The following is a 15,292-nucleotide window of genomic DNA, read 5'->3' as shown; positions in this document are numbered from 1 at the left end:
AAACCTTCGAAATGCTGAGGAAGATTTGAAAGCAGCACCGTACACTGGCAAAGTCTGTAACACTTGCGCTCAAAAAATCTTAGAAAATGAAGTTGCTAATAAATTCTCTGAAATCCATTAGTATCTGGCCAGGTGAAATGTAATAGTGAAATATATAAGGTTGGCCTCTGTGACAGATTCTTAAATAAGAATTAATCTCTGTAATTAACTGATAATGGAATTTCACTCCATAATTGTGTGCAAATAAAACCAACTGGTTGCATTTGTGTGTGTGTGTGTGTGTGTGTGTGTGTGTGTATTACTGTTTCTGGCCGTGACTCTTTGATCACATTGTTTTATGAGGCAATAATATAGTGTCTAAATAGAAAAACCCAGGGCACAAATAATTTATCCTATTGAATAACAAAGAGATTTCTATGAATAAATCAGGAAATCAAATTACTTTTTGTGTTGGCCAGAACTGAATGTGGCATTTATAACTGCAATAAAAATCATGACAAATGATGTTCAAATGTTAGAAGTTTGAATATGTGACATCAATTCATTAAATATCCAGAAATTTATAAGATAACACACACCTCAAACTAGTGTCTTAAATTTTTTTGTATCACACATTGAATATCTGGTATACTCCAAAAACTGATTTAATCTGACTTTGAGTAAGTCTTAAAAAGTGTATGAACTCATTGTATTTCTGACCCAAACTTGAGCTTTTACTACTCACACAAATCTAAAAATGGCTTTATTTTATTATATATATATATATATATATTTTTTTTTTTTTTTTTACTGAAGGAGTTCTTGAAACTGTTGCTAGGAAACCAGCTTTGGGAAATAAGGGCAAACTGCAATGAAAATCTACTGGTTAAAAATGGAAAAGGACTGAAAAACAGCCATTTTTTGAGGAAAGCTTATATGTAGTAAAAGGCTTTTCTTAGTATTAGTCCCTTTCTTGGTTGTTATTCCATTAACAAGGAAAGTTAGTCTATTCTCTGAGCCATCTACCCTATATTGTGGTGCTTCATGAGCTGTTATCTAGTGAATTAAGAATTTACTTTCCAAATGCAAAAATCTTGGAAAGACCCTAGAATTTGTACTGCACATATGGCAGGCATAGTCCTTAACTTCTGGGAATTAGATGTGGGTCAAGAGCTTCACCTACACACACATATGTGCATAGGAGACACAATTGCATTCATTTCTTTGTCCATGTTCATTGCTCTGAATGGGCAACAGGTACAAAAAGCAATATTTGCTAGAATCATGTAGAATTACCCATCAGAATTAAATGTTTTATTTTAAAGAACAATATGTTAACAATGTGGTCAGTGAACCAGAATAGAATTTTTTATTTTTTGCAATTGGAATATGCTCAACAATAGTCAGTTTAGTAAATAGCATCTTAGAGTGACACATTTCATTTCTTCTTGATACCGAGGCTATGGTTTTAGGCAGTGACTTAAGTAAAAGCAACATAGAAGGAATGCTAATGATCTCCATAGACTAAAACCATACGAAAGCAAACTATGAGCAGTGAACCAGAAAAGGAATTTGGAAAAAAACCAATAATAGAATGGAATAATGATTGATGGCATAAAGGGGTTCATGATGGATAGGACTGTTTGTGATTAGTAGTAATAGCTTGTCCCATCAGAGACTTCGAGGTTAGAAAGTTTTCTTGGAGAGTCCACATTATCCTCTTTTATTAGTTAAGTCATGTTTAGCACTGACTCATTCGGGAATCATTTAAAAACTGAAGCAAAATCAAGTGAACTAGCCTCATGTCAATGTCCTCAGCTGGTAGTTACAGGTCAAGGCCTTTCTGGTTTCTTTCAAGGTATGTTAACAGATCCAAAGGAAAACGTGTGTGTAGCACTACCTCATTCAGTTCCTTTCCTTTTCTTCTCCATTCTTAGCTGGTCACAGCAAGCCCAGTAGCAGTAGTGACCATCTTTCCACTGCTCTGCCCTGGCCCTGCTTCACCTGGTGTGTGGTCTCATGTGTGTCTTCATTTTGTTGTTGTTGTTGCTGCTGTTGTTTTTTCGGTTGTGGGACTTGAACTCAGGGCTTGGGTGCTGTCCCTGAGCTTCTTTGTGCTTAAGACTAGTGCTCTACCATTTTGAGCCACAGAGTCACTTCCATTTTTTTTTTTTTTGGCCAGTCGTGGGCCTTGGACTCAGGGCCTGAGCACTGTCCCTGGCTTCTTCCCGCTCAAGGCTAGCACTCTGCCACTTGAGCCACAGCATCGCTTCTGGCCGTTTTCTGTATATGTGGTGCTGGGGAATCGAACCTAGGGCCTCGTGTATCCGAGGCAGGCACTCTTGCCACTAGGCTATATCCCCAGCCCCACTTCCATTTTTTGAAGAGTCTCATCGAGTGCTTTTCTGCTCCTGCTGGCTTTGAACCATGATCTTCAAATTGCAGCCCCCTGAGTAGCTGGGATTACAGGTGTGACACCAGTGCCTGGCAAGGATGTGTTTTTCAGTTAACCTTTTCTAAAAGTTTAATGACAGGTACAAAAAAGAAGTACAAGGAGTGAGAGCCTGCAGCTACAGTAGAGCTCATTGCTGCAGAAGACACATGTCTTCCATCTAGTCTGCTTCTGTGTTGTACTCTCACCCTACCTCCATATTGGCCAGCTGCCCAAGTTCCCTACTATTGCTAGTCTTCCAGAAAGACTTGCTCCTCCAAGCTTGTACCCCCAGTCCCAGGGACTGATCGCAGCTCTCAGACTCACCCTTTGCTCTCTGATTCCTGCTTTTGTCGCAGGAGCTAACTCTCCCTCCACTCAATCCTGTTTGAAACTATTTCTTCATCTCCCTGGTAAAATATCTTCTTGAATTGTGTTCCCGAGGCAGGGAGAGAAGGGAGACAGGATCACACCTGCAAATCATACTTTCTAAAGTATAATGAAGTCCTTTTTAATTGGCAAAGAGGACATCTGTTTTCTAGTTCAAGCCCACATCGTTTTGGGTTTTCTAAAATTTCATTGTCCTCTCCATCCCAGTTCTTTTCATGGTGCTGAAGTTTGCATTGAGGCTAGAGAGAGTTTCACCCGTGACAAGACAGGACCTGTACATTTTTCACATAAGATCTCAGACCTGACTCAGAACACAATCCATCTACACATGCCTCCAGTATAACTGGGATTAAAGACGTGCTACCATATCTGGCATAATTTTTAACTCACAAATACCTTTCTTAAAATTTGATTTGAAGTCTCAGGACCTCAGCTTATGTTGTTCCTAAGGTGACTTCTGAACAGGTGCTCTCACGTTCGCATGCATACACACACACACACGCATGTGAGTATGGCATGTGTGCACATGGACACACACACAGAGGAAGGGCAAGGGCAAAAGAGAGGGAGAGGAAGAGAGGGGGAGAGAGAGAGATAGAGAGACAGAGAGAGTGAGCGAGAGAGAACAAAACATAGGAACATGTCAAGCTAATACAGAACTAAGAAAGGCTTCCTCCCAAGAAGTGTTCAGGTAAGACTTTCTCTAGGAACAATACAAGATGACTCTTTGTACTTAGATAATGAAGAGCTTTCCCTGTTATGTTTCCAGAATTGAAGACTCATTTCATAGAACCAGCTACAAGAAAAGCTCAAGTTCATTGTAATTTAAGCAAGAGCTCCTTCACAAGTCCTGTCCCATAACCACTGTGTCCTCCAACCAATCAGAGAAACGCACAAAACACTCTTTTACCTTGATTTGTTTGGTTTTATTGATGATTTTCCAGTAGCAGTGTGTGAGTCTTTGTCCTGACCTCTTTTCTTTCCCACACATTCCACACAACACTATGACTCTCTCATTTTGCTGCTGGCTATTTAAGGATCTAAGTATCTCATTTGAATATACTATGTAAAACACCTTGTTGGGACACAGGCCAAGATCATTCTTTTCACTGTGAATTCCACACCACTCTGTTCTAAACCTGGAATGTATACCACTAGTTCTGAAAACAAGTGTCCTTTTGTGTCACTATTCCTTAAAGGTAATACTCTCTCATCAGGTTCCCTCTTTTGTTTTGATGCAAGGAAAACTAGGAACAGGTTCTAAAACTTTCTGGAATATTCCTTTGGCCCTCATGAACAGAGACACAGAAGTTCTGGTCAGGTTGTATGCAGAAGAGTTGGGTAGGTTTCTTCATTCAGGTACCTCAGTTTTCTCCTCTGTTAAATGAATGTTAATAAGACTTCCCTCATAGTGTTTTTTGAAGGTTATTTGAAATTAGTTTATTTGAAACTTTTAGAACATTGTCTGACACCCGTGGTTCCAGATCAGGAAAGGTGAGCTGTTATTAACGTTGCCATAACAATCTGGATGATCAATATCTCTTAAATCCAACCAAAGAGGAGGAACTCATTGCACTAAAAAAATTATCTACCAAATATCTACCAAAGGTTTGGAGAATTTACCATTTTGTGCACCACCCAGCTGTAATAGTCAGTTTTTATGTGGGGATTTCTATTTTCCAGAATTATGGAAATGAATATTATAATTACAGATTTAAAATGTAATTGAGGGCTGGGGATATAGCCTAGCGGCAAGAATGCCTGCCTCGGATACACGAGGCCCTAGGTTCGATTCCCCAGCACCACATATACAGAAAACGGCCAGAAGCGGCGCTGTGGCTCAAGTGGCAGAGTGCTAGCCTTGAGCGGGAAGAAGCCAGGGACAGTGCTCAGGCCCTGAGTCCAAGGCCCACGACTGGCAAAAAAAAAAAAAAAAAATGTAATTGAATCATGTAAGGGACTGATTGTAGGGGACGGCTATGCCTTTAAGACCTGCGGTGACTCTAGCCACTCCCACCTCCTTCCGTCTTAAACCGGAAGAGAAGCCGTGGCAAGATGGCCCGGATGAGCCAGAGGCGGAGCCGAGAGGTCTCTGCCTCTGCGGGAAGTTCCATGACATCACCCTGATGGACACGTTCATTAGCCTATCGTTGGCACCTGGCCAATCCCTCTCCTTTGCGCGTCACTGCTGGTATAAGTGTATTTGCCCTCCCCCTTATTAAACCAGAACACCCCTTGAGGGTTCTCCAAGAAGTCCACACTCCTGTGTCTTCCTTGGGAAATATAGGGAGGGGGCAGGACATTCTCGAGACCACACGCTGACTGAGGCTGCATGTGGCCTTCGCTCCCGCAGTTAATCCCTACTGGCCAGGGAATGCGTTGAGGGTGATAGAGGACCACACGGGAGAGGCAGATAGGCCCAGGACCTCCACGAGGACAGAGGTAGAGCTAAGCCCGGAAACTGATTTTTTAAAAATCTAGATGATAAGGAACTATGGACTGTTTCTATTATTTCATCCCATAATAAACATAAAGCAATCTCTCTCCTCTCCCCAGCTCACTGGCTACTCGCAGCTGTTAGATGATTGGATCCTAAGCTGTCTTCCACAGCTCTTGCCGTTACCACCATAGGAAACACCCTGAAGAACCAAGTAGTGAAAAATAAGAGGGCCTATAAATTTGAGCACTAGACCCCCAGGGATAAAAATGCTTTCAAATCCCTTATTTTATACTCAATTCACATGGATTTGCTCAAAAGCACTTCGCAATAAGTCTTCTGCTTTCAGTTCTTAACATAAACTTTTTAATCATTTGGACTTACTTTGTTTTGTTGGCTTTAAGAATTTTCTTGTGGTATATAAGTGACGCCAGCAAACATATTCTCCAGCAATCTGGAAATAGAACAAATGATTAAATTCAAAACTGGAATTTACCCTTACATTATTAACTATCTATTCTATGAAATGTAATGCTAAAAATTAAGACAGTGGATCTTTTCCTGCATGTATGTGCTTTTTAGCCACACATCTTTTGAAATATTTTGAAAGAGCTATTATTCAGTATTAACCCAATGAACTCAATCGATAGTGTCAGACTCAAAATTGTGAAACTTACTCTATTAATATTTTGAAAGCAGGTTGATAACAGGATTTTTTTAGTGCTATTAAAAATAATCACTCTGTTGATATTGCATGAAAGACAGGACTATGTATCTTATCATAGAATTTTATCTGTCATGTTCTATTATCATAATATCATAGAAATATATTAACATAATTATTTTACTGAAACTAGTTCTCCTTTTTGACATTTCCTATAGTTTCAGTCTAGTAAGTTACATGATTGTCTATTAGGGAATGAAAAGTCTTCAGGGAAGTCCTGACAATTTTTAAAATTAGAAAATGTGTCAGAATGAGTTGGAGATACAGCTCAGTGGCAAAATAGTTGCTTAACATGTGCAAAACATGGTGTTGGATCTATAGCACAGCCAAAAATTTTTTTTTATAGTAGCAGACTTAATATAAAGTGAATTTCAACAACAAAAATGATAATAGTATTTAAGCAAATAATGAGAGTGGTGAAATTGGATTTGAATTAAAGAGCATCATGGTAGCAATATCTTTGACTTGTGTAGTTTATATCATGGTTGAAATTCAAAATGTAGTTTCTTTTTTATTGTAGAGGAGCCAGTTGTTTATACATTTATTTTCTTTGTGGTTTTTGTTTGTCTTAAGATTTTCAACATAAAGCAATCAATCTTCTCTACCCCCCCCCCAGATCTATAGCTATGTGTCAAAAGTCTGTATTTGTGTTTCCACATTATAGAAAGGTGTAGTTTTTAGATATAGTTAGCTGCATGTCACAGAACCACCTTCTGCAATACCCATTTACTCTTCCACCTTCCACCTTGCACAGATTACTTCCTTTGCCAGTGATTCAACTCAAGAAAATACATATTTTGATAGTATGTGGTGTGGGTTTGTGTTTTTTTTGTGGACATAGGGCTTGAATTCTGGGCTTGGGTGCTGTCCCCGAGCTCTTCAGCTCAAGGCTAGCCCTCTACCACTTGAGTCACACTGCCACTTCTGGTTTTCTGGTGGTTAATTGGAGATGAGTCTCATGGGCTTTCCTATTGGGGCTGGCTTTGAAATGCAATCCTCAGATCTCAGCTTCCTAGGTAGCTAGGATTGTAGCTGTGAGTCACCAGCGCCAGGAAGCATGTATTTTTTTTTTCCATGAAGAACTTTCGTGAGTATACACCAGCTCTTGTGTGCAATGTCAAGTAACTGACTCTTACTTTTGAAAGTGAAAAGACATTTATGAGATTTTTTTTTCCCTTACAGCTTACCTCCATCCCTTGGATTTCCTTTTTAGACCAATAGTTACTTCTCTGAATACTCTGGTACCAGCCCAGATCGAACACTGTTCCTCCTTTCCCTCTCCTAAAAGCTCCTACATCAACTCTTAAGATGTGGATGGCTTAGGAATAGTGTTTGGGAATAACAAAATGTGTTACAACCTAAGGAAAACAACACTGAAAACTAAACTTGGATGTTAAACTCCAAATGACCAAGAATAAAGACCAAATATGCTTTAAACATTTACAGGAGTTCTAGTGTAGAAATATGATTTCAGATTTATTGGAGTTGAAGGAGTCACAAAGTTTATGTTCAAAGAGACTTTACTCTTTCGTTTGAATCAGAGGCTCCTAAAGATAAGGATCACAAGGCATTTTCTGCATCAAAGTATTTCAAAGGCACTCAGGAAATGTACAGTAAATATTAAAAATACCCTTACCCTGCCCAAACACTGAACATGTTAATAGATGTAAGTTCAGTTGTGTCATATTTAAGTTGCTTGGAGAAATGAAATTTGGGGAATTCATATTTTTCTGAGTGATTCTTTGACAGAATCTATATAGTCTTGTTTTTTTCTGTTGTATCAAAATATTGATGCTGGATACTTGATAAACAAAAAGAGGTTTGTTTAGCTCATGGTTGTGGGTGGAAAGGCCAAGACTTGAAGATCCCATTCTTTTACCTCATGGAGATGGAGGTCAGAATAGGAGGATTACATTCCAGAGAGATTGATGACAAAAGAACAGAAGAATCCAGGGCTCCGGATTGTTCTTTTAAAAAATATATATAACAATGTATTCTGGCAGAATCTAAATATGGGCCTATGAGAACTATATGAATTCCTTCCAAGAGCATTGTCCCCAAAGACAAGTTCTACTTTTTAAAGGTCCAGCACCTCTCAGCATTGCCAGACAGAAGACCAAGCTCCTAGCCCTGAACTTTGGAGGGGCACAGTCAAATTGTCTCGAAACTGAAGAGAAATAATCAATGCTTACTTTTGTACTTTGTGTCTTTTATTATCTTACTTAGGAACATATACTTAAATTAAAAGAAGCTCAAGAGTTAAAAATAATAGAGATAAAAAGAATTCATTGTTTTTACTTCTGAACACACTTCCTTCTTCTTAAGAACCAACTTCTATTAGAATATCTATTTCCAGAATATATTAAAGATTGTGGTTATATGTGTGATTGTGATGGTGGTGGTGAAAGATATAAACAAATGCAGGTGAAAGAATTCCCTTGATTTAAAATTATCAAAAGGAAAAGCACCTCACTAAAGAATGACAGTATCCCAAATATCTTAGAGTTACTAAGTAGCATCTTTATCATCAGAGAATGACTTAAATACCAGGGAAAATATGATAGTCTTGAACTAAGAATATATTCTCTCAGAAAAAAAGGAGTTTCATTAGTAAGTACTATTTTTAGTAGCAATCAGAAATTTGAATGACTATTCGTGTTAGCATAATGAAAATTACCTGAGTTTTAAGATAACCCTTGAGAAACCATCAATTTAAGATAACCTTGGAAACCCATCATTTGTTCTGACAGAGCAAAAATCATTGAGAATTCTGTAGCAGTAATGTGTTTGAAAAGCAATTTGGAACTAATAGAGAAATTGTTTCTTTGGACCCATTCATGAAATTTCATTGCAATATATAAATAAAAAGACATCAGAAAGATAAAAACATAAATAATGGCCCCTAAGGTCAAACATAGTAACTATTCATTAGAGAGACATGACTTGGATAACAACATGAATACTTATTGCCACTGGGATCCTATGCATATAAAATACGTTGAAGTTTTTTTTTTATATAGTGAGCAAATGACTTCTATGTGAAATGTATGATATTAATACTGTATCCCCTTAGAAAATGGTATCTGATGTCTGGAGTGGTGGCACATACCTGTAATCTCAGTGATATGGGAGGCATAAAAAGAAGGACTGCAGTCTGAGACTGTTCTAGCTCAAAAGCACTAAATCTTATGTGAAAAATAACCAGTTAAAAAGGCTTGAGGTCTGGGTCAAGTGGTAGGTGTTTGTGTAGCAAGTTCGTGGTTGTGAGATCAGATGGTAATATTAAAAAAACAAAACAGAAAAATAAGGAAAGAAAGAAAGAAAGAAGCAACAAGCATGGCAAGCAGGCATGAATGGTAGATAGGTAAGATAGGTAGATGATAGATAGATAGATAAAGAGAGAGATAGATAGAGAGATAGAGAGATGATACATAGATAGACAGATGATAGGAAGAAGAAAATATTAAGTGGACCTTGAGTCAGATTCTCTTAAGATCTATTCTAGTCTTAATCGCTTATAAGTGACATTGCTCATTTAGGTCAGTGATCTAATGCCCACTAACAGCTATCATGGCTGGAGAAAAAAATGCTCTACTAATACATATAAAATTTAAAAATACTTATCTTTGTGGTTGTGACTTTATTAGTAGTCTACAGAGTATCTATCTGTCTGTCTGCCAGTCTGTATCTTTCTATAGTTGAGTATCTTAACAGGGCAAATGAGGATACTTTCTCAGTGTGTGTGTGTGTGTGTGTGTGTGTGTGTGTGTGTGTGTGTGTGTGTGTGTGCGTGCATGAGTGCATGCCTGTCTTGGAGCTTGAACTCAGGGCCTGGACACTGTCCTGGGGCTTCTATTCCTTTGGGTAGCTCTCTACTACTTGAGCCACAGCTCCACTTTTGGCTGTAGATATGAGTCGCACAGACTTTCCTGCACAGACTGGCTTTGAACCATGATCCTCAGATCTCAGCCTCCTGAGTACCCATGATTATAGTCGTTAACCATCAGTGCCTGGCATTTTCTTGCCTTCTGATACAATACAATATAGCATTTTTGCTAACCATGTCAAATATCAATAATGTATCTATACTTAGTTCCAGATTGTAAAATATGGTGAATGGGAGAAAAAATAAGTATCCCATGATAAAAAGGACAAATTCAGAATAGAAAGTATTTTGTAGTAATAATAATACATACTTTAAAGTCACAGGGCTAGAATCATAGCTCAAGTGTTAAGGCACTTACCTAGCAAGTTCAAGACCCTGAGTTCCAACTCTGGTACTGCCCACAAAATTTACAAACTTGGGTAAATTTGTCCAAATTTAATGAGTCTAGAATCCATAGCAAGCAAATGCAAAGCATAAATGTTGGTGAGACCCTAGTGAAAAGAAAAAGGAAGAAGGAAAGAAGGGAAGAAACAAGGAGGAAAGGAGGAAAGGAGGCAGGGAGGAAGGAAGGGAGGGAGGGAGGGAGGAAGGAAGGAAGGAGGAAGGAAGGGAAGGAAGGGAAGGAAGGGAATGGAGAAAAGAAGGAAGGAAGGAAGGAAGGAGAGTTAGGACATTTTTTCTAGTGGAGATACTGAGTCAAAGCATTGCTGTAAAAATGCATTTGCATTTTATGTACATGACATATGTCACATACATTCAGAACACAGATTTCATGTAATAAATTACCTTTTTATGGAAACTAATTTTCTGTGGGCCTCTCAGGAGTGATCCTAATTAAAAGAGTGGCTGGTTTATAGTATATCCACAAGCTACTCTGAGTAGCAGTCACAGGAAACAAGGTTGCAAATAGGGACAACAGTAGAATTAAAAAAGGCTTGTTTACTACTCCCTTTGGTTCTTCTTCCAGCTTCATGTTGCAGGACAATCACAAATAGTATTCTCATTCTGTTTACCTGCAGTCACTAAAGAGAGAGGAAAAGTACAGAGTACAGATTCCTGTTAATGAAATCGGATATTAATTTGTTTTTCTCAATCAGTTCTTAGAAATTGCTTCCTTCAAGAGTGTTATGATGCCACCATGCAAACTGTTCTCCCAAGTTTTAAAACAAATGAGGTTTATAATTATGGGATTGTGTTCTCAAACACCAAGCGCAATTTGCTCTACAAGGGGAATTTTTTTTTAAGACAAATGTACAACTCCTCTGTTGTTTATGACAAATTAAGCAGAAAACTTCTCATTTCATCCCTGCATATACTTTATTTGACTTCCTTCCATCTGCTTGGCAAATACTCCTATAAACTGTCTCATAAACCAGTATCCCATAGCAACCCCACTGTCATTTTACTTCTGTGTTTCCCAGCTGAATTCATCTCTCTCAAGGAAACCACCTTAGCGCTTCAAATAAAGCAATTTTCATTCATTTGGAAGGGCCTGGCTGGGGGGAATCCCCTTCCTTCATTCCCACTACGGGGTGGAGCTGTCAAGTACATATTCCTTGCACTTAAGGTAAAAATACTTGGTATTTAAGCACCTTGTCAATTCTATTTAAATCCCAGTGTAGACTATGAGTCAGATTATTTCACACACAAAAACACTATCATCCTTCTATTTGCAGACAAATCAAGGCCAGAAAACCCAGTTAAAGGAAGTCTTCTCTCCTACAGAATATTGTGAAATAAAAGCCATATTAGAGTTAGAATTTTAGTGAGAAGAGTAAAATTCAAATACACTTGTTCTTTGAATTTATTAATGCATATGTGTGTTAATTAAAATATTAATATAGGGTGAGGGAGTAGTGATGTGCTGGAAAGAAGAGTGAGAGGAAACCATCACTACAGGGCAAAGTTTACAGCCCTGGGTAGAACTTGGCAATCCTCAGTTTCTCAGGTCAGGAATGGGCACACTTTCCCAGGGTGTTGTGAAGCTAGTGTGAGACTCATCCAAAACCTTTTCACTAGGGATGGGGCTCAGTAGTAGAGTCTGCACTTACCATGGGCAAGGTACACTCTCGGTTCCCAGTACTGTGAAACAAACAAAACCAACTAATACCAAGCACAGAAACATCATCTTTGTAAAGACCAAACATTTTGTAATTCAGAATTTCCTAGTCTACTCTTTGATTTCTGATTTGTCATTTTATTATTGCAAGCACCTTTTGTACACTATTAAGATACAATGATATTGTAAACCAAAGAATGTTTTTACAAAACAACAAAATAAAAAGCTAAATGAAATTCTTGTTAGTATTTTGTAATCTTGAGGGGTAAGAATGAACTATAAACTGCTGTTTTATAATCTACCCTCTGAAAAGCAAAACAACACATAAAAAACAAAGCTACTCTCCCTTGTGCCATTCAGAATCAGAATTTAAAATGCTTTTTGTGTCCTTGAATATACATCCACATTTTAATAGGTACTTTCAAGTATAATTATTTTGAAAAAAATGCATTAACATTCTATTATGAATAACTGCTTTAAGGAAATGAAAATTAGGATGAGCTTGTACATGTTTACATTTAAAATCCCTTTTCCCATATTTTTCTAGTTGTTACCATTACTCTTCAAATTTGAAGTATATTTACTAAAGTAATTTATTAGTTTTTGTATCCCTATGCATCATATTCAGACATTTAAATTTATTGCATATGCTTTTACCAAATTTGGATCATAAATGACAAGTTCAGTAGCATAGGATTGGCCTCTTAAGACTAGATATAAGGGCTAGGAATATGGTTCACACGGTAGAGGTGTGACTAGCATGTATGAAGCCCTGGGTTCAATCCCCAGTATTGGAGGGAGGGGGAAAGTAAATGTAAATTTACTTCTTTTAAATGTACCTGAAGAAAAAATATCCAAGTAGAAATTTATGTAGAACAATAATCTTACCTAATAAAAACCTTCAACACTGGAGAATTGGTAGATTGGTGGATTGTACTCATTTACATGGAAGGAAGTTGGGGGGAAATATCTTTAATGACTCAATATATCCTGTTGAGTTAATATGTAAAGTCATACTTAATTCTCAGAAAATTTTATAGAAGTAGTTGAATCGCTTCTCATTAGACTTGTCCATGATTGATTCTCTGATGCTGTTGTTCTCTTTTGAGGAGTCCAAACCTGAAGAAAAGATACGTATTCTCTAATTTCCCAGATAGCGTACCAAATATGTTACTAGAAATTTAGGGCAGCTAAATTGCTCCAAGTCTCTGTATCTGGCAAGGGAATTCAGGCAAGATGCAAACATAGTAAAAGTGATAGGAAAGTTTATTAGAAAAGAAATACTAACACCACACACACACACACAAACACACACACACACACACAGCAAGGGGGTGGGGAGGGAGGGAGGGAGACAGAGAGCACTCAGCTGGCATAGATGTGCAACTGGAAGACAGCCCTCCAGCCCATATCAATCTTCTTGTGAGGTCTTTCCTCATCGCAGAGGTTGGCTTTGGGTTAAACGGGGAGGATTGGAGACCTGGAGGACAGCTCTGATTGGTGGGGCCCCCTTTCTGTTTTCTATAAGGTCAGCGCCAAAGATTTAATGTCTTGTAACCGCCTTTCCTCATTCTTGTGCCCTTCTTGCTTTCTTGTTCTTTTGTAATCCTTCTCCTTCATTTCATTGTCAGGTAAGTTTTTGGCTTATCCTACCATCTGCAAACTCTAGGCCACAATTCTGTCTGGTTTTCTTTGAACACGTATCAATATGCCATCCCTTCTGTTAATTTATTCTTTTACACACACACACACACACACACACACATATGGGAGTACTGGGTTTTGGATTCAGGACTTCACACTTGTTAGGCAAATGCTCTACTACTTGATCCATGCTCCACCTCTTTTTGCTCTGGTTATATTTTTGATATAGGGTCTTGCTTTTTATTCCATTCAGGATATATTTATATGCTGTTGTTGGTTGTGAGGCTTGAACTCAGGGCCTGGGTGCTGTTGCTGAGCCTCTTTGTGTTCAAGGGTAGCATTATATTATCTGAGCCACAGTGCCACTTGAATTTTTTGAGTAGGTAATTGGAGATAAGAGTGTCACAGGGACTTTTCTCCCTGGGCTGGCTTTGAACCTTGATCCTCAGGTCTCAGCCTCCTGGGGAGCTAGAATTACAGGTGTGAGCCACTGGTGCCTAGCTGGATTCAGGCCACCATGGCCAGTTACTGATTTACTTTTTAGATAATTCATCCCACCTTTAATAATGGGAGAGTTTCAAACATATCCTTAAAATTATAGCCACAGAAAATTCTTTGTGTGTGTGTGTGTGTGTGTGTGTGTGTGTGTGTGTGCATGTGTGTGCAGTTCTGGAGTTTGAACTCAAGGCCTAGGCATTTCATTGAGCTTTTGTGCTCATAGTTAGTGCCCTACCACTTGAGCCATAGCTCCACTTCTAGCTTTTCCCCAGCTCTTTGGTGGTTAATTAGAGAAAGGAATCTCACAGATATTTCTACCTGGACTGGCATAGAATATTTGGCAAAATCTTACCATAGTGTTTTGTATTATTTCAGTGAAAGATTTTTAAAGACTAGTATGTTTTCAGCTACTGATAGGTTGATTTTCATTAGCACATATTATTACTTAAATTTTATTTTGCATGCCTCATATCTTCCAAGCCCTCATGCTGTTTGTGTTTTTAAATATTAGAGTCTAACAATTTAAGAAAATTTCACAATTGTGTTATGTCTTATTCTAGTAGCATTTTAAGGTGTTTATGTAAAAGGATTGAAAAGTTAAACTCATTTACGTCATATTAATTGTAATTATTTATATCAATCTTGCATCATGAGCTATATCTAAAATAGTGTTTAATAACATGCCACATTTCTTTCTAAATGGCTTGTTCCATCATTTCTATAATAAAACAACTCAGCTTTTTAATGTAATTTCCAAAAATTATGTGTGATACCATTTGGTGCCAGTGTTTATTCACAAAAATATTCTTTCACAATATTATCAAGTTTTGCTATGATCTCTGCCAAATTCAAGAAATTTTCATTATCACTTTTGTAAACTTTCTTAGATCATCTTTGGAATAGTGTTGTTTTGCCCAGACCAGAAGTATGTATATTATATGTGTTCAGCAACAACATGCTATCTCTTCACTTAGTCTCTGGGTGAATAAATATAGCCATTGATTTTTTCCAAATTCGATTTTATTTTTAAACATGTAGCAACATGATTGTGTCCTCGTTCATTTTATTCTCACCTAGTCATTGATTACAATCAACCCTTGACCATTCTTAAGTATTGTTTCAGTATTTTGATCCTCAGAGAAATTAAGACTAAATAAAAAATCATGTCCATAAAGCAACCACTGGGTATTTTTTAATTTGAATTATCCAGAATATAATAACTATTCTAAAAGTTGCTTCCTGCT

The sequence above is a fragment of the Perognathus longimembris genome, chromosome 21 (genome assembly GCF_023159225.1).
Source record: "Perognathus longimembris pacificus isolate PPM17 chromosome 21, ASM2315922v1, whole genome shotgun sequence".
NCBI lineage: Eukaryota > Metazoa > Chordata > Mammalia > Rodentia > Heteromyidae > Perognathus > Perognathus longimembris.
This window is presented reverse-complemented; position numbering follows the sequence as displayed.